Source organism: Panthera leo, chromosome D1, assembly GCF_018350215.1.
Source record: "Panthera leo isolate Ple1 chromosome D1, P.leo_Ple1_pat1.1, whole genome shotgun sequence".
Classification (NCBI taxonomy): Eukaryota; Metazoa; Chordata; class Mammalia; order Carnivora; family Felidae; genus Panthera; species Panthera leo.
In genome coordinates this window covers 21,866,113-21,888,213 of record NC_056688.1, presented here as the reverse complement: position 1 = coordinate 21,888,213, position 22,101 = coordinate 21,866,113, and the positions used below count along the sequence as shown (strand labels likewise).

The window sequence follows — 22,101 nt, the reverse complement described above, 5'->3', positions numbered from 1 at the left end:
TAGGTGAACAGGTCGAGATCCAGAGAGGCGTCTGCTATACGGTCGTAGAGCTCCACAGTAAGCACACTCAAGAGTTGGAGTATTCGGGCAGGCAGCGCTCCAGTGAACCGGAGACTTTGTCAAAGGATGGCAGGCTTGTCCCAAAACTCCACCCTCAATCCACACGCTGGCCCCTGTGGCCTCAAACTAACAAAGTAACAGGTGTTTAGGTATCTTCCTACCCTCTCCAGTCAGCTTTGCCCTGAATTTAGCAAAGCCGGAAGCAAAGGTGCTGGGGGTGGTGGGGGTGGTGGGGGTGGTGGGGGTTGGGGCGCGCAGACAGAATTGTGGGAGGCAGCGCCCTGGGAGCTGTTCTTTCAGCACCTCCTCTGCCCGTGCTGAACTTGGGGTCTGGCGCCCCACAAATGGCTTAAATCCGAGCAGACCATGAGGCTGAAATGAGTTGGGGTAGATGAGAGAGGGGGTAGCGACACATTCTCTCTAAAGCACCAGGATACTAAAAGATGGGATATGACGCCTGTCCCTTACCCCAGGGCCAGGTTGCATTCAGGTAACATAGAATCTAAGGGATAGGTTTCCCTCACCAGAAATCAACCCGTTCAGGAATGACCAGCCCAGAAATGCGTTCTGATCCCATATATGCCAATTAGAAGACACCATCGCTCTGGACTTCAATTTCCTCATCTGTTAAAGAGAAATTGTACTACTTTCTCTGCTCTGATGCTTCAGATTTCTGGCTGGGGGCCCTCTGCTCTGCCTCCTGCTGACTGGGGTCACCCAGGTTCCATCACACCAGGGCTAAGGCAGGACAGAAATCCGGGGTCCTGGCACCTGGCCCTGCTGTGGGGCGTGGAGGGTTGCAGCAGACAGGAAACTGCATCCTGCCATGTGGCTCCTGCCCCATCCTAATCCCCTGATTTGCTCCCTGTCGGCCTCTCAGCAAACACAGCGCCTGCCAGCGTCTAGGGGCTTGTCACCCTGTTAGCGGATTTGTTCCCTGAGACGGCGCAGTTAATTGGCCCTTTATGTGGGGATCAGGGCGTATTTGCTCAGGGTTCCCTGAGCGGAGGCTGCAATTCAGCCCATGGGCGAGGCTGCTTCCTAATCCCTGTCATCCTGATTTGGAGGTTTGACAAATAGTGGGGCCACTCTCCTTTCCGGGACCCTCCTGGCCTGAATCTCCCATTCCTCTTCTACACCTCACCCCTTCTTGGTACATTCTTTTTCCTATCCACACCTTTCTTCTTGTTTCTCTCTGTTCTTTCCTTCCTTTGTACTTCTCTGTATCTCCAGAATACTCTCCCATTAAACCAAGTCAGACCTAATGACAAAAATTAGGTGAATACTCAACTGGGGGTATACTGGAGAACAAATACCTCCCAAGTCTAAGTTCCCTCCCCCTGCCCAAGTGTTCCTAGAACCCTAGAACCCAGAGAAAAGACAGAGAAGGCCCAGCAGGGGTCACACCTTCCAGTTCTGCAGCCCACTCTTTCCCTTCCTTTCTTTACTTAAAGTCAAAGGGGCAGCATGAAAACTGGCCCTGCACCTTTTCAAGTACAACTTTTCTCTGGGCTATTCCCAGAGGCCATTATAGAAGGAGTTTGCCTCCTATTTGTCTCCTCACTGGCCGCCCCTCTCCTCCCACAAAATACCAAACTCTGGCTTCTACCTCTTACGTAGAGAGAGTAAGTAACTCTATCTCCATTTCCTGACTTGTAGACTGTAGGTGCTTGTGTAGCATCTGAAACACTATGTGTGCATTGCAATCACAGGGCCCTTGTGTAGGGATCCATTCAATTCATTTGTAAGTTTCCACCTTAGGCTGAAAAAAGAATCAGAGTCGAGTTCTGGGCCCATCCCTTCTACTGTGTCAGGAGACTACTTCTTTTCCAGAGACTTATCAGTAATAGAGTCTGCACTTTATTTTTTTTTTTATGTTTATTCATTTTTGAGAGGGGGGAGGGGCAGAGAGAGAGGGAGACAGAGGATCCAAAGCAGTCTCTGTGCTGACAGCAGAGAGCCCAATGTGGGGCTCAGACTCACGAACCCTGAGATCATGACCTGAGCTGAAGTCAGATGCTCAACTGACTGAGCCACCCAGGCGCCCTTAGAGTCTGCACTTTAAAAGGAAGTGTAAGGTAAGGAAGAGAAAAGGAAGTTTGGAAGTTAGCAGACAGAAGAGAGAGTAGCAGCAGGCAGGGAGGTTGGGGAAAGTTAAGCCTATGGAGAAAGAAGTTTGTTCTGATAGGGTTATGGTATCTAGGGGGAATGTGTGTGTGTGTGTGTGTATGTGTGTGTGTGTGTGTGTGTGTGTGTGTGTGCGTGTGTGTGTTGAGGGAGAGAGTAGTTACCCCAGGCCAACTTGCTTGGCCTAGGGCCAGCACAGAGGCCAGAGAAAGTGGCTGGGAATTTTCAGTGACCGAGCTGGGGGCTGTATAGGAGGCTTCTTGGTGGTCCAAAGCCTGCATGCCAGCTGGTAGTAGATGAAGCTGCTGGCATGTAATTGCCCAGGAGGGCAGTCTGAGGACAAACCTCCCCCCAATCCACACAGATTACTGCCACTGTCTGTCTCCCCAGTACGTTCGCATGTGCACACACCCACCCACACACCCACACATACATATCGCCCAGTCCATTTACATCCCCCTAGAGCCTGCAGCTCCTCTCCTCCATTACTCTCTCTGCCTGGACCTCTTCCCAGAGCACTGGTACACATTGAGCATATGTGTGTGTTTTGGGGAGGGGCAAGGAACTAACATCTGTCCTCCACCCCTACTAGGTTATGCCTGCGAATGGCCCAGCAGGGTCGCTGGCTTCAGAGTGAGGATGCCAGGGGGCAGTGACCCAGCCAGCAGGGGCCAGAGGGCCAAACAGTAGGGGGGATCAGAGAGCAAAGAGCAGACACCCGGCTGGAAAGCAGACAGCAGGAGCCTGCCCCCGGCAGGAGCCAGAGTTTGTTGGCTCGACCCCTGTAGCTGCTGAGATAATAAGCCAGGGACCCTGCCCAAGGGTACCCTTTCCCCCCAGGGCTCCAGTGGAGGAGCGTGCAGGGAGACACTGTGCAACACACTCCAGCAAGTCTGGAAATCTGGAGGCAACTGGGCAGAAATATCCACACCTCAGTCCAAACGGAACAACAATGACTGAGGGAGAAAGAGCTTTCTCAGTTCCTTTTATAAAACTTGGTATGGAGCAAGCACTCCGTAAATACTGGTTTAGTGATTACATCTGATTAACGCCTAGTCCTCACAACTGCGCCCTCAGAGCCCACTAGCCTTCTCTGCCTGGCTGCCTCCACCCTACTCCCCTTCTTATATTATTTCTGAGGCCTGCTGTTATGAAGTACCACAAACTAGTGGCCTCACACAGCAGAAATTTATTCTCTCACAGTTCTGGAGGCTAGAAGTCTGAAGCCAGTGGGTCAGCAGGGCTATGCCCTGTCTGAAGGCTTTAGGGGAAATCCTTCCTTGCCTCTTCCAGCCTCTGGTGGGTGCTGGCAGTCCTTGGCTTTTACAGCATCACTCCAATCCCCGCTTCCATTTTCATATGGCATTCTTCTGTGTGTGTGTGTGTGTGTGTGTGTGTGTGTGTGTGTGTGTGTTATAAGGACAGCAGTCATTGGATTAGAGCCCACATCAGTACAGCATGACCTCCTCTTAATTATCTCTTCAAAGATCCTAATTCCAAATAAGCTCACATTCTGAAGTTCTGGGTGGATATCAATTTGGGAGGATATTATTCAACACAATGTGCCTTCTTTTCCTGTTTTTCTTTCTCCCTTTCCCCCTCTACTGTTCCTGATGCTCTCCTAGGGGCCATATTTTGCTAGTTTTAAAAATAGTTTTGTTATTATAGGTATGATACATACGTGCACATGCAAAAATACCCAAGCAGAATAAGAGAGTATCAGATGGATGGTCAAAGTCCCCACCACTCTTAAGTCGTTCTTCATCCTATAGACCCATTTGCCTGGGGTAGCTACTGAAGGTTTCTTGTGTATCTTTCCAGACTTCTAAAAAGCATATCTCTATCTTTTTTAAAGCACAATTATCATCATACTATTTGTACTGTTTCACAGCTTGCTATTTTAAACTTATCAATATTTTTAGGGCATTGTTTCATGTCACTATATGCGTCTCCATCTTTTTTACTTCAATGACTGCCTAATATTCCATCGTGTGATTTATCATTCAATTGTAATCAGTCCCCTATTTATGGAAATTTGGATGGTTTCTTCTTTTTATAAATAAGCAAATCGACAAATAAACATACATGTATCTTTTCACGCATGCATATCTGTAGGGTAAATTCTCAGAAGTGAAGTTGTGGGGGCAAATAATAGCTAATGTTTATCGAGTGATTCTATTCCTTCAACCACCCAGCAGATGTTCACCACGCACCTACTATGCGCCAGATGTTTGGATGTGAGGGCTACCAGTGTGAGAAAGATAAGACAAGAAATCTGGCCTGAGCATTCTGAAAGCATATTCTTGTGCAATTTTCGCAGGAAATTTATGAGGTAGGTACTGTTCTCTCAAATTTTCAGATTAGGAAACTGGGCCTAAGAAAGGATAGTATGTAATTTTACTTAAGTAAACTGCCCAAAGTCACTCAGGAAAGCTTTTGAGCAGAGGAGTGACGTAATCTGGCTTATTTTAAACAGGATTTCTCTGGCTACTATGGTAGGAATACACTGAAGATGGGCAAAGGTAGAGAAGGGAAAACAAAACAGAATGCTTTTGCAATAACACAGTCAAGTGATGATGGTGATTAGGACCAGTCGTGATGAACAATAGCCAGATTCTGGATGTATTTTGAAATTAGAGCTGGCAAGATTTTACTGAGGTTGGGGAAACTCAGATTCAATGCATAATCTCAGGAAATTTCTCAGGAAATCTCAGGAAACCTAATTTCCTGTTAAGTTTGAGATGCATGTTCAAAATCTTGGTGGTGTCATCACATGGGCAGTTGGATGGATGACCTAGTCTGGAAGTTCAGAGGAACAGTCTAGGCTAGGGATATGAATTTGAGAGTCCTCATCATACAAATAGTATATGAAGCCACAGAACAAGATGAGATCATTAGAGGAGGTAGAAAAAACATGGACAAGTCCAAGGACTGGGCCTTTGGGTACTCTAACATTTAGAATTTAGGGAGTTGAGGATGAAGTGAAAAGAAAACTAAAAAGGGACCAGAGACCTAAGAAGGAATCTGGGAGAATGTGATGTCCTGGAACGCAAGTTAAGAAAGGGGAACCCAGGGGCGCCTGGGTGGCTCAGTTGGTTAAGCGTCCGACTTCGGCTCAGGTCATGATCTCACAGTCCGTGAGTTCAAGCCCCACGTCGGGCTCTGTGGTGACAGCTCGGAGCCTGCAGCCTGCTTTGGATTCTGTGTCTCCCTTTCTCTGCCCCTCCCCTGCTCATGCTCTGTCTCTCTCTGCCTTAAAAATAAGTAAAAACATTTAAAAATTTTTTTAAAAAAAGAAAGGGGAACCCAGGGGACAGAGGAGGGATCAACACTAAGTGGGGTAAGATCAATTAGGATGGAGACAAAGATGAACCACTGGATTTAGTAACGTGGAGGCCACTGTTGGCCATGTGAAAAGCAGTTTTGGTGGGTTGGTGGAGACAAAATCTAATTGGAGTGGATTCAAGAGTAAATGCAAGGAAAGAAATTAGTTTTGCTGAAATGAGAAGATTCATATGGAGATGGCTGGAAAAAAGTGGGATAAGAAATATCTTTACAAAGATATAAATTTGACTGAAATTACCTAATAGGGAAAGGAAATCCATGATGTAAAGAGGGAGAGCTCCTGGAGCAATGTCCTCAAATAGGAGAGAGGATGAAGTCTAGTCCATAAGTAAACAGGTTCAAGTAGTTAGTAACATCGTTCATCCACAGTAACAGACAAAGGGTAGGGTGTGTGGACACATACAAATAGGTGGTAAGGTGTGGTTGGAGCCAGTGGGAGCTCTCTTCTGATGGTTTCTCAATTGCCCATGAAATGGGAAGCAAAGTTATCAGCTAAGAATGAAGATAGGGAAAGAGGTGTGGACAGTTTGAGAAGAGATGAGAGTGTATGAGAGTTGTGTGGGAAAGCAGAAGACTTAACGACTGAGGAAATACAATATAACTGCTAGACAGCAGTAGAGGACTGCTTGAGGTTAGTAATCATGAATTAAAAGTGAGACAACTGTGCATGATTTTGTATTTTTTTTCCAGGTCCATTCAGGTGCTTGGGTGCAGGTACAGAAGAGGTAGAGAGTTGGATTTGACCAAATTTGTGCATTAGCCAAACAAGCTTATAGAAGTGAGAGTCATGGGGGAAGTTGAGAATGTATGCAAGAAACCAATCATGATGATTGATGATGGGAATTTATGCTGAGGAAAAAGGAAAATAGAGGGGTGCCTGGGTGGCTCAGTCAGTTGAGGGTCTGACTCTTGATATCAGCTCAGGTCATGATCCCAGGGTCATGGGATCAAGTCCTGAATCAAGGCCCCATGCTGAGTTTGGAGCCTGCTTAAGATTCTCTCTCTCTCTCTCTCTTCTCTCTCTCTCTCTCTCTCCTCCTGCCCTTCTTCCCTGCTTGCACGTGTGTGCACACTCCCTCCCTAAAATAAAATTTTAAAAAAGTGAAGTAGAGCCATGAGTTGATAAACCAAAAAAGTGATAGTGAAAAGGAGTTGAAATCAATGGGAAAAATTGATCAAAGGATTATGTTGATGGGGTCTAAGGTTTGTGGGAATTGGAATATCAGAAGAAGTGAACAGGAAAAAATAGGAGATGCTGATTAAAAATGAGAATGCTTGAAATTAAGATTATGGCTAATTAAGATTATTCGTTTATTGGTTATGACAAGGTCCACCAGGGTATGACCACAGGAATTAATGGCTAGGGTAGAGCAGACAACAAGATTGTCGTAGGAGAGATCAAGAGACTGAGCTGCAAAGGTACTGGATGGATCATCTAAGTGGCTATTAAAACCATCAAGAATTAGAGCAAGGGAAGAGCTAATGAGGGACAGTAAGCTGGGAGCTAAACCCCACAAGCAACAAGGTGGTATGCCCAGGAGGAGGTAGTGGGTGGTCCTGAGATGGTGGGTGAGTCTTATGACATTAGAGTCAAACTTGGAGAGTTTTTTAGGGAGGAGGGTGGGTGAATGGTTCAGATTCGACAATGAAGAGCAAGGAGTATGTTTATCCCCCTCTAGGACCAGTGGTACAGGTCTGCGGAGGAAAAAAGCCACCTCATTTTTATGTCCTTTAGTAACTTGAAAAGTTTTCATCATGTAGATCTTGAACACTCCTTGTTTGTTTATTCCAATGTTTATTATTGTTGTGTTTCAATTGTATACAGGATCTTTCTTTTAAATATATATTTTTTTAACATTTGCTTAATTTTGAGGGAGAAAGACAGAGTGTGAGTGGGGCAGGGGCGGAGAGAGAGGGAGACACAGAACCCAAAGCAGGCTCCAGGTTCTGAGCTGTCAGCATAGAGCCCGAGTCAGGATTTGAACCCACAAGCCACACAAGCCACATGAGCCGTGAGATCATGACCTGAGCCAAAGTCCGCTCAACTGACTGAGCCACCCAGGCGCCCCAATTCAGGATCTTTCTTTTGAGCTCTTTCTAACTTCTTCATATCCCCCTTAAACTCTGAACCCCAGAATGCTTGGGTGGCTCAGTCCATTAAGCATCTGACTCAATTTCAGCTCAGGTCATGATTTCACGGTTTGTCAGTTCAAGCTCCATGTCAGGGATTCCACACTGACAGTGAAGAGCCTGCTTGGGATTCACTCTCTCTCTCTCTCTCTCTCTCTCTGTCTCAAAATTAATAAACTTTAAAAAAAACCTCTGAAACCCAAGGTGAGCATGCCACTGCCGTGAGTTTTTGAGAGGCATTTCATCAGTTCTGTACCTCCTGCCCATCTCCAGTGCCATGGCCTCACTATCTTTCATTCTGACAATTGCAAACGAACTCCCTGCATCTACTCTCCCAGTGAGAGTCCATTCTCCACACTGCTGCTTAGGGGAGTTGTCCTATGGTTGTTCAACCCCCATTTAGTAAGCACCTACCAAGTACCGAGCTACATACTTAGCTCTAATGTTCAAAACTGATCATGTCGCTCACTCGAGAATTATAATGGCTCCTCAGTTCCTATGGGGTAGATCCCATATTCGTGGCACACCATTATGGCCATAGTCTGGATGCTATCTGTCTTTCCTCCTCCCCCCTGGCCATCTATATCCCACCACCAAGCTACCTTATTTCTGTAAAGGGTGGTGTTTCCCATCACCTCTTCCTGAAATGCCCTTTCCTCTCCATCTCCACCTGCTGGATTCCTTTTCTCCTGGCAATCCAGCTTTAGTCACCTGGTTAATGGAGCCTTCCCTGACTCTCCCACATAGACTACAGTGTTTCCCCAGACCACTTGGTTTATTCCCCTACTGTATAACTTAACATACGATGTTTTAATTATTTGCTTACATGTCTATCTTCCCCCATAAGCTCCAAGTTCTCCTTAAAGAATAGGGACTATATCTTATCTTTGCACCGCTGGTGCCTAACTTAATGGGTAGCATATAGTCAGTGTTCATTTAATGTTAAGGAAAACATGAATTACAATAGATAACATTTATTTTTTTTTTAATGTTTATTTAGTTTTGAGAGAGGGAGACAGAGCACGAGCAGGGAAGGGACAGAGAGAGATGGGGACACAGGATTTGAAGCAGGCTCCAGGCTCTGAGCTGTCAGCACAGAGCCCGACACAAGGCTTGAACCCATGAGCTATGGGATCATGACCCAAGCCGAAGTCTGACACTAATCGACTGAGCCACCCAGGCGCCCCACAATGGATAACATTGATTGCAAGCTTACTCTCACCAGGGCTGTTCTAAGTGCTTTATTCATGTAATTCTCCTAAAACTCTATGAACGGGTACTGTTATTACACTCGTTTTACATATGGAGAGATTGAGGCACAGAGTGATTAAGTTGCCCAAAGTTACTTGGCTTAACTCAGGCTAAGGCTACAGCTGTGTGCTTAGTATATCACAACTCTGCAAAAGACCTGCATCTGAGGATATCAGAAGGAAGACACCCCCACTTCCTCGTCCAACATTCTATGCTTACGTGTAATTCTAGTAACAGAATAACTTCACACTCGTGTTGTTGAGTATAATCAACTAAGACATTCATATCTTTTCCTTCCATTCTGTTTTTTGTTCCTAAATGCCCTAGTCCCTGGTACCTACCATTATAATCCTGCTGCTTTTTGTATTTGCTCATTTCTGTAATTCTGACACTTTTACAGCTTCAGGGAACCCAGAAATGGACTCTGTTTCTCTCTCTCTCTCTCTCTCTCTCTCTCTCTCTCTCTCTCCATGAGTATCAAATTCACAAAGGAAGAGACTAATTAAGATCTTCAATTCCTCCACATCCAACAGAGGATATCCCATTTTTCAATTAAAGATGACTGTTCCCTTGCCTCTAAGGATTTACATTCAGAAGGAAATGCTTTTGCATTAAATATATGTGAACGGTTTTCCACTTTACACTACTAAGTCTTTATTCCCTGTGTTACTTTGGTTGCTTGTGTGTGTATTCATAGATTTGTTTATATTTACCTTGAATACCATAACTATCTCCTGTATTTGCAGAGAGCCCTCTATCCTGGAGTCCCTCCATCCACCGTTCTACATGGATCTTTGGTTTTCTATACCATAAGGGGTTTCTTTTTATGACATATCCTGGAGCTCAGTTCCTTGGAATGAAGATGACGACGAGATCTCTGTGGGTCCCACAAAGAAGCACAGTCTGACCAAGGAAAGTTCAGCTTCACTGTGACCTCATTCCCCATCTCCACGATGAGTAGAGAATCACCTAGATTTTAAGAGCAGCAGAGAAGTCACTATTCTGACCAGTAATGGGAACCTTCCTCCCTCCCTCCCTCCCTCCCTCCCTCCCTCCCTCCCTCCCTTCCTTCCTTCCTTCTTTCCTTCCTTCCTTCCTTCCTTTCCTTTCATGTGCCCTTCTTCTTTTCCCATGGCTTCTCTGCCATGTCCTCTCCCCTTCCATTTTCTCTACTCCCATCTTGCTGCCTGTTTATTTTTAAAGCCTTACCTCCTAGGTCCTGATTGCATAGCTCATAAATATTCAACATTTCCTAGAAGCAACCTCTGAATGATATTTCACCGCTCAGTGTTGTTCCTTCATCTAATCAGAAATGGGGCTAGACTTTTCTCGGGGTCACCTGCCTCCACCCCTGAGCCCTGCACTTATCAGTATGGGTGCCTTACTTTCCTCTCCATGATCTTAATCATAAAGGGATTGCCCACTGAGACTTTGGAGCTCCTCACTGGCTCCAGCCTTGATAGGCCCTGAGACCCCTATCTCTCAATGTGAGAATTCTCAAATATTCTACGATGAGAAGGTTTACCTATTCTAGGGTAATAACCCTGGCATAAGAAGAGGAGAAGGAAATATAGGAACAGATCTGGAGTTATGATCGGAGTAGAAAAATTACAAGCATTCTGCTTGACCCACAGAAGACATTTAGCAAATATTTTCATCGTGCTGAATGATTTCCTATATGCATATAAAAATGGAAAGAGGGGTGCCTGGGTGGCTCAATCAGTTGAGCATCCTGACTTCGGTTCAGGTCATGGACTCGTGGTTCATGGGTTTGGACCCCGTGTCAGACTCTGTGCTGACGGCTTTGGAGCCTGCAGCCTGCTTCGGATTCTGTGTCTCCCTCTCTCTGCCCCTCCCCCACTTGTGCTTGTTCTCTCTCTCTCTCTCTCTCTCCCCCCCCCCAAAATAAATAAATAAACATTTTTAAAAATAGAAAGAAAAATAAACTGAAATATAAGCAATATTTGGTTAGGTGTGAGGGAATATCTACAATGTTTCCATCTTTTCTCCATTTAACAATATTTTGTTAATTAATAGTGGACAATATAAAAGTATAATTTTTAAAAAACAATTAATGTTTATTTATTTTTGAAGGAAAGAGAGACAGAGCGCAAGCAGGGGAGGGGCAGAGAGAAGGAGACACAGAATCTGAAGTAGGCTCCAGGCTCTGAGTTGTCAGCACAGAGTCCTATGTGGGGCTCAAACCCACAAGCCATGAGATTGTGACCTGAGCCAAAGTCAGACGCCTACTGACTGAGCTACCCAGGTGCCCCTAAAATTATCATTTTTAAAGTGTTAAGTAGAGGAAGGAAGACAGGGAGGTTATGGGTCCAGGACTCTCCTCAGGACATAAAGCCCCTGCTTCAGTGGGCATGAATGTAGGAGCAGCCCAACCCAGGCAGCAGCCAATCTCAACTTTCCTCCACTGGTTTGGAAAAAGGCCCAGCAAAGCCACCACTCTCTTCATGGGGGAAAGGAGCGAACAGAGATGAGGGAATAGGACATAAATGCAAGGAATCCAAGAGTGGTAGGTCCCTTTGCAAATATCCTCCCCAAACGTCCCTCTATGACATTTCAAACAGACCTTATCCAGCCTTGGCTTGAATCCTTCCAGAGACAGGGAGCTTAAAGGCTGGCAGGGAAGCCTAGTCCATGATGAGGCAGCTCCAACAAAGAGAACAGCTCTTTTCTGTGGATATCTGCTACAGACCTAGCTTTGTCTCTAGCTGAAGTATTGGTCAGGAAGTGGTTCGGAAGAGAAATGGGATCAAGGAACAGAGATGGAATCCAAGAATCAAAGGAAAAGAAATCTCTCGTTATGATTTCAATAACAGTTGAGACACTGGAGACTGAGGGCCAAGTTCCCCTTTTTAACATTGCCATGAGCCATCTCTGCCCAAAACCCACAAGAAGACCTAGATTGGCAGAGGTTGGGGATAGTGTGAACAGCAATGACTTGGGCCAGTGTCCAAAGAAGCAGCTTCATGGCCCCCTTTTGGGCCCTATTTTGGCACCGCTTAGGTTGGAGAGGGGAGTGAGGAAATATTCTATGGGACTATTTCAAAAGGCTAGGGCTGCTGTCAGAGGAAGCTGTAAAAGTGTGTGTGTGAGGGGGGAGGGTCGGTGTGGGGACAGGGCCCATGTGTTTTGGGCTCTATTAACTAACTCCCTCCCATCCATCACAGCCTCCCCCCGGGGCCGCTGCAGCCCTGGCAGCTGGGTCACCCCGGGGAGGCTGGGCTGGGGGTCCCTAAAGGGAGCCAGGCTTCAGGCAGAGGAGCGGAGACACATGTGTGCCTGGCTGGGTTGGGGCTGGCGCCTCATTGAGAAGGGGGCTCTCCAAGCTGGGCTTCATTAGGGCAGTGGCACTAATAGGGGAGGGGGTGCAGGGGGCTGGGCTGACAGCCAATTACTTGCTCGTCTGCATTATGGATTAACCCATCTGGGCCTGGGAGATTGGCTCTGAAAGGGGCACAAAAGGGGGGGCGTGACCACAATCACACACTGAATTATCCTGTCTGAGCGCAATTGTCCACCAACAAACGGGGCCTCAGGATGGGTGACCCCCTTGGGTTCTCTCCTTCCCCCACCCCTCACCCCACAAGAAGAGCCAGAGATAAACTGCTGCCTGGTTAAAAGGCAGGGTCTGGGACAAGGACAACAAGGATGCAGGTCCAGAGAGGCAGGGGATTTAGGGGAGGAGGCTGGGTTTGGGATGAAGTCAGAGAAGCCAGGAGCCAAGCAAAAGTTCTCCCAACAGACTTTTGTACTTCACTCCTCTACCTCAGAGGGAAAGCGTGACCTAAGAAGTTCCCCCATCTGAAATATGGAACAGAACCAGAGAGTAGAGGGTCTCAGCAGAGTCTAGGGAAAAGAATGAAAGGAAGGGCCCTCAGAGTCAGGTGTCTCACATCTCACCCATCACCTCTTCTAAGGCTAATTGATTCCAGACATGAATAAGGGGTCCTCAGATGGGGTCTTGGAGGACCCCTGCCCTGCTCTGGCATCTCTGATGCTCTCCCAGTGGGAGTGCCCGCACCCTCCCCCCACACCTCCTCCTCCAGGAGTAAGCCCAGGAGCAGGGTGAAGGAGAGAAGAATGGGAGGGGGCGGCAGGCAGGGGGGCTCTCTCTGGCTAATCCCCTCATTACCATCTCATAATCAGAATCACGCTTTCAATGTAAATGGGGATGTTAAATATTGGTTTCTCTAGGCACAAGCTCCTTTGGAGAAAATTACTGATGCTCCCCTTTTGCCAGTGCTGGCCAGCTCCCACAGTGAGGGGGGTGGTGTGGAACATTAGCGAGGGCTGGGGGCTTCAGTGTCCAGTTGGTGGGGAAGGTGGAGATGTCTGACAAGACAGGGCAGACAGATTTGGTTTTCGTTGGCCTGGGCAGCCTCCATTTCCGTGATTCTGCAGAAGAAACTCATCCAGAGGAAACTGGCTCATTTCAAGCTCACCAAGACTTTGTTGGAGCTGGTTGGCTTCTGGTCTCACACCACTCTTGACTGGAAGAAATCAATATGGAGTTGCAGATCCCAAAGTCAGATTACTGGGGTAAGGGAGGTATGTTCATCAGGGAGCTCAGGCGCTGTTGCCCATTGCTAGACCCGCCTGGCACACCCCAGGGGGAAGTGACCTGGACTCTCCTTCCAGCCATTTCCAGATACAGAGCACATCAAGTTACAAAAGCTTTTAAATGGAAAGCTTCGCGCCTGTCCTTTTACATCAGTCCCATGAAATAGGTATATGGCCGTTATCATTCCCAACTGGCAGGCTCGGCGTCCTCAAGCAACTCACTCAGGTTCACACGGATGGTCCATGGCAAAGTCATACTGTAACATGGTTTTTCTGAGTCCAGCCTCATTGTACCACACTCCAGCCTTTAAAACTGAGGCTACTGGCTACTGCTCGTATGCCACTTGTGGGGGCACAGAGGACACTTGGGGTGTCTGTAGTCTGACCATAGAAGTATGTGCCCGGAGGGGTAGGTACAGGGGGCTCATGCAGAGGCCATTTTCTGTTCTTCTCTATCAGCATGGTTAGGACACAAGGCCACAGACTGATGGAGAGGCCATCACACTGCCTGTCCTCTCTGTTCAGGATCTCCATCCCTCATTGCCTCCTCTCTACCCCAGGTTCAAAACTGGGAATGAAAGAACAACTATTTATTATTTTTAATTATTTTTAATGTTTGTTTATTTTTGAGAGGGGGTGTGTGTGGAGGGGCAGAGAGAGACACACACACACAGAACGGGAAGCAGGCTCCAGGCTCTGAGCTGTCACCACAGAGCCCCATCCAGGGCTCAAACTGGTGAACTGCAAGATCATGACCTGAGCCCAAGTAGAAGGCAACTGAGCCACCCGGGCGCCCCAAGAATGAAAGAAAGTATTGTCCATATTAATAATGGTGGCTTCTTCTCAGGTTTGCTTAGCATTTTACAGTTCACAAAGTCCTTTTCGTGTGTTATATGATTAGATTCTTGTAACCACCTCATGACCTAGCACCGTTGCTTAATGCTTAAGGACACAGGTTCTAGAGTCCCACTGTGGGTTTACTACACAGGCCTTCGTAGCTGGGTCATCCCAAGCAGGTAGCTAGGTGACCTCAGGTAGGTTATGTCCCATTCCCTGCCTCAATGTCCTTATCTATGGAATACAGATGATAACAACAGCCTACTTCCTAGAGTTGCTGGGGACAATAAAAGAGATTACAGGGGCGCCTGGGTGGCTCAGTTGGTTGGGCAACCAAGATTTCGGCTCAGGTCATGATCTCACAGTTCGTGAGTTCGAGTCCCGCATTGGGCTCTGTGCTGACAGCTCAGAGCCTGAAGCCTGCTTCAGATTCTGTGTCTCCCCCTCTCTCTACGCCTCCCCTGCTCACGCTCTGTGTCTCTCTGTCTCTCAGTAATAAATAAACATTAGAAAAAAATTTTAAAAGAGATTACACATCCCACCTGCTTAGGGTCTGGCATATACTAGGTTCTCAATCAGGGTTAGCCAGTTTGAAGGGGGTAATAAGGAGTATGACCCAATTTTACAGATGCAGAGACTGAGGCTCAGATTACCAGGAATTTGTTTAAGGTTACTCAGTTGATAACGACAGAGCTGATTTTTAATTCCAGGTGGGAATGGAATCTGCAGGTGGTCTGGGACTCCTACCCAAACGTTCCTCAAGGTGAAAAGAAAAGGGGCGGTCGATCTTCTGGGGTCCTTTGTTGTGTTGTGGTTGGCAAGGGCAGGTTCTTTTTCCGTTTAGCCAGGTTAGGCACACGCGGAGGAAGGAGAAGCGAGTCCCCCACTGTGGCCAGCGTGCGCCGGCAGCGACCCCTCCTCTCCCCGGCCGGAGGCGGTGAATGGAGCCAGGGGCACCATGTGGCTTGCGCTAAGCCTCTCCTGAAAAGAGAGGGCGGGAGATGCCTTCGGAGGGCCCCCTCCGGGGCCTCGGAGATGGCTTCCGCTGCTCAGCTCCCTCCGTTTAGCTTTCTCCTCATTAACTCCCCGGCCTCATTAATCAGCCCCGATGAAATGCGCCCCCGGGAACACTGCCGGCCAGCTCCGCCGTTTGGCGCTTTAATTATCCTCCCAGCGGGAGGAGGCGGGGTGGGCGAGGTGCTCGCGCGGACGGACGGACGCGCGCGCGCACACACACACACACACACACACACACACACACACACACACACACACCAGTCGGGGCGCGTGCACACACACCGATCCTCCCGCACGTTCGCGTGCACACACCAGCCCGCGGATGGCCAAGCCCAAGCAGGTCCTGGGTCGTGACCCAGCCAGGGCAGCAGACACCGGGCTCGGTTCCCAGGAAGCTCCATCAGCCCCAGGCAGCGCTAGCTTCTACTGGGCATCTGTCGAAGGAGTACTATAGAGTTGTCATTTACATCAAGTCCCCTTCCTACAAGGGAAGGGAGAACTTCTGTCCAAAAAAGTCCTCAAACCTTCAACTCTTTAGTCTAATTTCATTTACTCATCAAACCCTCGCTGCCCCGCCTGCTGTGTGCTGTGGTTTCAGGTGCTGGAGACACAGACACAGTGGCTGGTTAGGCTTCAGGGAGTTCCCACACCATCCAGGAGGGAGACAAATGGAAAAAAATCCAATACAACTTGAAAACGCAGCAACAAAAACAAAAACCCACCATGGCAAGGTGATGTTCTTAAAAGAAAGTATAGGATGCTACAGAAGTGCAGAAAAGGACCTGGAAAGAGGACAGGGCACGCCAAAAAAAAAAAAAAAAAGGTTTTTCCTGAGAGGATCACAGCTGGAAGTGGGACGAAAAGTCTAAGTGGGAGTTAGGTGGTGCCGGAGTAGTGCAAACAGCAAATACAGAGGACAAAATACAGGCAGCACTGTGTGTGCAAAGCCCTGTGGGTAATTTGATCTGGTTGGAGCACAGGGTCCTGACCACGGGACAGCACCCAGGTGATGAGGGGCTTTGTGTGCTATGCAAAGGAAGTTGACTTAGATCTAACCTAAACGCAACGGAGGAGTTACAGACGGATTTTAAAGCCAGACAGTGACATGATTAGACTAATGTTCTCGAAAAACCTCTTTGCCAGCGAGGAAGAGGATTTGGAGGAGGACAGGAATGGAGGCAGGGAGGCCAATTAACAAGTTAGGTGACTGACGTGGTGTGGGAGGAGAAAGAAGAGGGGGGGTTTCAAATATTCCCAAGTTTCCTCTGTAAAGGGTGGTTGTGGGAATTGGGAGGAAGATTATGTTGAGATATTCCAAGGTGTCTGACTCAACTCAAATTAGAGGGAAGGCTGACTCCAGCTACTTCTGCCCTTGTGGGAGGCAACCAGGAGATTTATCTTCCAGGCCTAGGTAAGTAAATTACCTCATCGGCTTTCTCGTCCATAAGATGAAACACGGATTGGATGGGGTTTACAAACTCACACCTGTAGGGTCCAAGGAAGATAAAAGAAAAGATCTAAGCAGACCAGGGTGAGAATAGGTGCCCACTAAGAGGGCAGTGCCCTTCAACCACAGACTACTCCAGCCATGCTGGAAAGAGGCTCAGGATTGCCAGATGATCTATAGGAAAAGCCAGAGCTCAGTATTTTTTTTAAGATTAAAAAAAAATTGTTAAAAGTAATCTCTACACCCAACATGGGGCTTGAACTCACAATCCTAAAATCAAAACTCCCATGCTCTACCGATGAAGCCAGCCAGGTGCTAGAGCTCAGTGTTTTTAATATGGTATCTCCTAATTTAAAAATACCCATGCAATTAAAACATACTTGGTTTGAAACATATCAAATATATTGAAGTCCATGAATTTGTAAAGATATATTTTTAGGTTTATTTATTTATTTTGAGAGAATGCAAACAGAGGAGGGACAGAGAGAGAGGAAGACAGAGAGAATCCCAAGCAGCTCCCTGCTATCGACACACTGAGCCAAAGCTGGTCGTACAGGGCTTGATCTCAGGAACCCCATGAGATCATGACCTGAACCAAAATCCAGAGTTGGAGGCTTAACTGCCTGAGCCACCGAGGTGCCCCCATAATTTTATATACATACATATATAATTACATTTATATTTATATATTTAAATCACTGCTCACCTTTAGATGATGCTAAGTAATCAACTTGTTATTTTGAGAAAGAGTGAAGAGAGAATCAAGCATTTATCCTACCTTTCCTATTCAGAATGTATCTCAGGATAAACAAATCGTCTATGACAGGTTTTCTTTTTGCTTTTTTTTTCCCTTAATGCTTATTCATCAATTTTTGAGAGAGAGACAAGAGCATAGCTGGGGAGGAACAGAGACAGGGAGACACAGAATCTGAAGCAGGCTCCAGGCTCTGAGCTGTCAGCACAGAGCCCGATGCGGGGCTCGAACTCACGAACTATGAGATCATGACCTGAGCTGAAAGTCAGACACTTAACCAACTGAGCCATCCAGGCACCCTGATGACAGGTTTTCTTTACAGAAGTATTCCAGCTAATAAATGAAGATGGAATCACAGAATTAGAATGTCACAATTTGGCAATCCTTAATGAAATAATGGGTCTGGGTAATAATCATTGCTGGATGCTAATATAACAACACAACAACAAAACAGACAAGCAGCCATTACTCTTGGGACAAACGATATTGCCTATGAAGTATTCGTGCAACAACAACAACAACAACAACAACAACAACAACAACAAACCCAGACATTAATTGATTGGGCTTCTATATCTGGCAACCAATTTACAGAAAATATAGGGGCAGAAGAACATGTTAAATGACACCATAGGGATACATTCTCACAAAATCCAGACTATGGGAAATTCTACAGAACAAATGACTCAGTTTTTCAACAAATAAATTGCAAGGGAAAAAGAGAGATTACGTGGAGAACATCAGGTTCAAAGAGTCATTGCACAGTACAGACTCATTTGGATTCTAATTTGAACGACAATACCAATGAAGAAAAATAATTGAGACAAGTGGGGAAGTTTGAACGTTGGTTATAGAGGATATATTTTAGGTTGATAATGGTGTTGTCATTACATTATGCAATGAGTCCTTACTTTTTAGAACTACATTGAAATATTTACAGAAGAAATATGATTTCCAAGATTTGCTTTCAAATCATGAGGGGAGTGTGGGGGTATAGATGATGGAGGTTGCCTTTCAATGGATAAGTGCTGAGGCTTGGTGATGGATATACAGGGCTATTCTATTATTCTATTATTCTATTATTCTCTCTAATTTGGGGTATTTTTATTATCCATAATATGCTCTTATCCATAGTAGAATGTTTTAAAAATACTTTATGGGCCAAAATGTGTCTGTTGCCTCAGTTTGGCTCATGGGCACCAGGTTGTGGTTCCACTCAACTCTAAATTGCCTGTGAACCAAACCATCAGTGGTGAGAACCTTTATTACTAGACCTCATCATCCCAAACCTCTTCCTGGTCCCTTTTCAGCTTCTTTCTCAGAGGTGCCCATCTCCCAGGGAACAGGAAATGGTGTGGCAGAGAGGAGCATCAACAAAGCCATGAACACTAGGAAGAGTTCCCTGGGACAGAAGACACAGGGATTAGGGAGACTTGGAACTGCAAGTTAAGAGCTGTCACAACCTAGCACCCTTCCTTAAAATCCCTGCCTGCGCCCTTCCCATATCCCACTCTTTCTCAACCTTAAAGGTACACACAGCATCCGGCTGGACCTCCCACCGTTTACCTCTGCGTTCCAGAACCCAGACAAAGGCATCCACTGCCCAGAAAACAAATAATAAAAGACAGGAATCTTCCCCGAGGCAGTTCAGGTTAGAGAAGAGCGTTGTCAGTATGGGGAGACAGAGCATTTGGGGTGCGGGCGGGGAGCGAGTGAAAGTCCCCTTATCCGCTGGCTCCTGTGGGGGACTGTGCTGGACCCGGGCTTAGTGCTTTTTCTGTGCAGCCTCTTCTGGTTTCATCCCCTCCTCCCTCCACCCCTACTTCTCCCTCCGCAGTGGACGACCCTTCCCCCGGCACGTGTCTGCGCTGCTAGCTGCTCATTTAGAGCCGAAGAGGCGGGCTGGGAGAATGAATTACGCGATCTGAAGGCTGAGGGTAGCGGCGGGGCCCGGGACGCCAGGCGGGCGCGGAGGGGAGACGGACAATAGGCAATCAGCAGACCCCGGGGCTGGGGAGCGGCGGAGGCGGGGGGGGGGGCGGGGGGGGGGAACGCCCACAGGGAGCGCGCTCCCAGGGCGCGTCCCGGCCCTCCCCAGCCTGCAGGCCTCTATTGTTCCTCGGCTCCTCCTCTCCCGCCCGGCCCTGGGAGCCCAGCTTGGCACCGGCCGTAGGGGTTTAGCAAGGGTCGGTTCCGGGCCGCTACCGAACCGGTGTCCTCTGTGCAGGCCTCGTCCCTCCACTGTCGCGCGCTTCGGCCCAGGGGTCTGCGAGCAATGGTCAGGAGGCCGGCCCTCCCTTGCTCCCAACTCTTTCATCATCCGCTCCTCTGCGGGTCCCGGTAATGAGCTCCTGGTCCCGCGCCATTGTGTACACGTTAGGGTGAAGGCGGGTCTCCGCGGTGCGATGGAGGGTGACCGCGCGCGCGGCTGCGACCCCCCGCTTCACACCTGCTCCCCGCCCCCAGCCCGGGGCCGACGCGGGTGTGTCCTCTCCCTCCCCGCGGGAGGGGTCTCAGCTGGGGCTGCACTTGGTAAAGAGGCCGTGGAGAGGACGGCAGCGGCCGGAGGAGCAGCTATAAATTTGGAGCAGATGCGGCCTGACAGTCACCCAACCCGGGGAGGTGGGGGGCGGGGAGGGCTCTGTGCCCCTCCCAGGCCCCATCTTCGAGTCTGCAGCTGAGTTAGACGCACTCCGGGCCGAGGTTGACCGGGACTTTGGACAGCCGGGGCCTGCCTCCTCGACTCACACCCTCGCTTCTGCTCTTTGTGTGCCCACGTTGGGGGGGGGGGGGAGGGGGGGGGAGGAGGAATGGAGGTCAGACAGATACCTGAATAAGTTTTATTATTTTTCTGCTTAAAAAAGGTGTTTTGTTTTTTGTGGTTTGTGTGTGTGTGTGTGTGTGTGTGTGTGTGTGTGTGTGTTTTCAGACGAGACTGACAAAGTCTGCGCCCCTGGCTCTGAGCTGGCACTTCTGGGCAGCAGCTAGAGGAAAATAGCAGAAGCATGCTAACGTTGTTCTTTCCACTCTTTTTTAAATCAAGTGCCCATTTTGTGCTAGAAATGCCAGGTAGGGAGGCTCAGGCAGACAGGATGAGGCTGGGGAGAGGAGAGTGGGAAAGGATGGGAAAAAAAAAAAAATGCCTGCCCTGAGTATTCTATATACAGCAATACTGTACATTTAAATAGCATTTCCTTTAGTAAGTAGTATTCTCCCCATTCAAAAGAGGAGGGAGCAGGGTCCAGAGTGCCACCAGAGGTTTGGTGGGTTACTGTTAAATCCAGGCATCCTGAACACTAGTGTGCATGGGGGCGGCGGGGGGGGGGGGGGCTTATCACTACACCACACTGCCAGGGAGGTCCAATGGGAAGAAAGCGGAGAGAGTTGGAGCTGAGCGTGGGTACCGGTGGCTTATCTTACCTGCCCTGGACGGCTCCCTCTCTAGAGTAGCATGAATTGAAGGCTGAGTCTGTGTTTCTAGTGTGAAGATCATGGTACCATAGCCAAGCCGACGTAGAGTGAATTTGGGGGTTAGTGTCCACAACACAGAGTTGCCAAAAGCCTCTGCAATGACTCTGTCATCCCTCTTTGCAGGTGTTCCTCTGCTTCCTCGAACACTGTGGGGCTAACTGCACTGGCTTGTAGGATCCATTGCTCTTTCTCTTCCCTTCCACTCTCACAAGTCTTGCTGGTCCATGCCCAATGGGTTACTAGACCAGTGGTTCTCAGACTTTAACTTGCATCGAAATTACTCGGAAATCTTAAAATACTTCCAGTTTCTGATTCAGTCAGTCTGTGGCAGGGTGTGAGAATCTGCATTTTTAAAAGTTTCCCAGGTGATGACCCTGCTGATGCCTGGGACCATACTCTGAGACCAGCCTAGGCAGAAAGGAAAAATAGGGGCTGGTGAATGAGGAAAGGACTGTAGTACTGTATGTGTGGTATTGGAAATGGTTATTGGCAGTTCAGGCTCTCAAGGGTACTGGAGTATCTTCTCTGTGAGGGAAAGATAGACTAAATCCCCAAGGAATTGTGGGCATAGTTCTGAATTAGCCCAGGGTATGATACTTTCCTGGAGACTTAGCACTCCCCTAATGGACTCTAATGATTCTGCACTTTCCTCAGCCTTACAAATGGCAGCAAGAATTACCCTAATTTTCCCAACCTAATTTGGTTCATCCACTCATCTCTTTGTCACTAAAGGAAGAGGGGTGTTGTCATATACATTTGTTTGCAAACTGGTTAGCATAGGTTTTTGCTATTCAGCAATGAATCAGTGAATGTGTATGAATTGTTTTTTTCTTCTCTATACGAGAGCCCTAACACTTACAAGTCCCCTCCTTCTCACCTTTGCTTCTCCCAGCTGTTCTAAAACACTTTAAAGGTGATTTAAGATGGTTGAATTCCAGATATTTGCTAGAAAATTCTCTTTGAGGTGTCAGTATCTTTATCACCAGTTAAGAGCCTTTGGCAGGTGGCAAGCAAGCAAGTCTTAAGTCAGAGGCTTAAGGATGGGTTTGCAAAAATTGAATTAAGGGTGAGGCGGCTAGGTGGC

The 22,101-nt window shown here is 47.7% G+C and overlaps 1 long non-coding RNA gene across 3 annotated transcripts in view; it reads right to left on the bottom strand.

The window, feature by feature from the left end:
- Nucleotides 1–8,887: 8,887 nt before the first annotated feature.
- Nucleotides 8,888–22,101, bottom strand: part of LOC122199368 — a 36,302-nt gene continuing 23,088 nt past the window's right edge. Inside the window, exons 4-5 of one of the 3 annotated variants that reach the window (XR_006193491.1) lie at nt 20,967–21,425; nt 8,888–9,882 (exon numbers count right to left, since the gene is read on the bottom strand). This is a non-coding gene — a long non-coding RNA (uncharacterized LOC122199368). Of the gene's footprint in view, nt 9,883–16,769; nt 16,831–20,966; nt 21,426–22,101 lie in introns of all 3 variants that reach the window. The other 2 variants (XR_006193490.1, XR_006193489.1) reach the window with 2 other exon arrangements.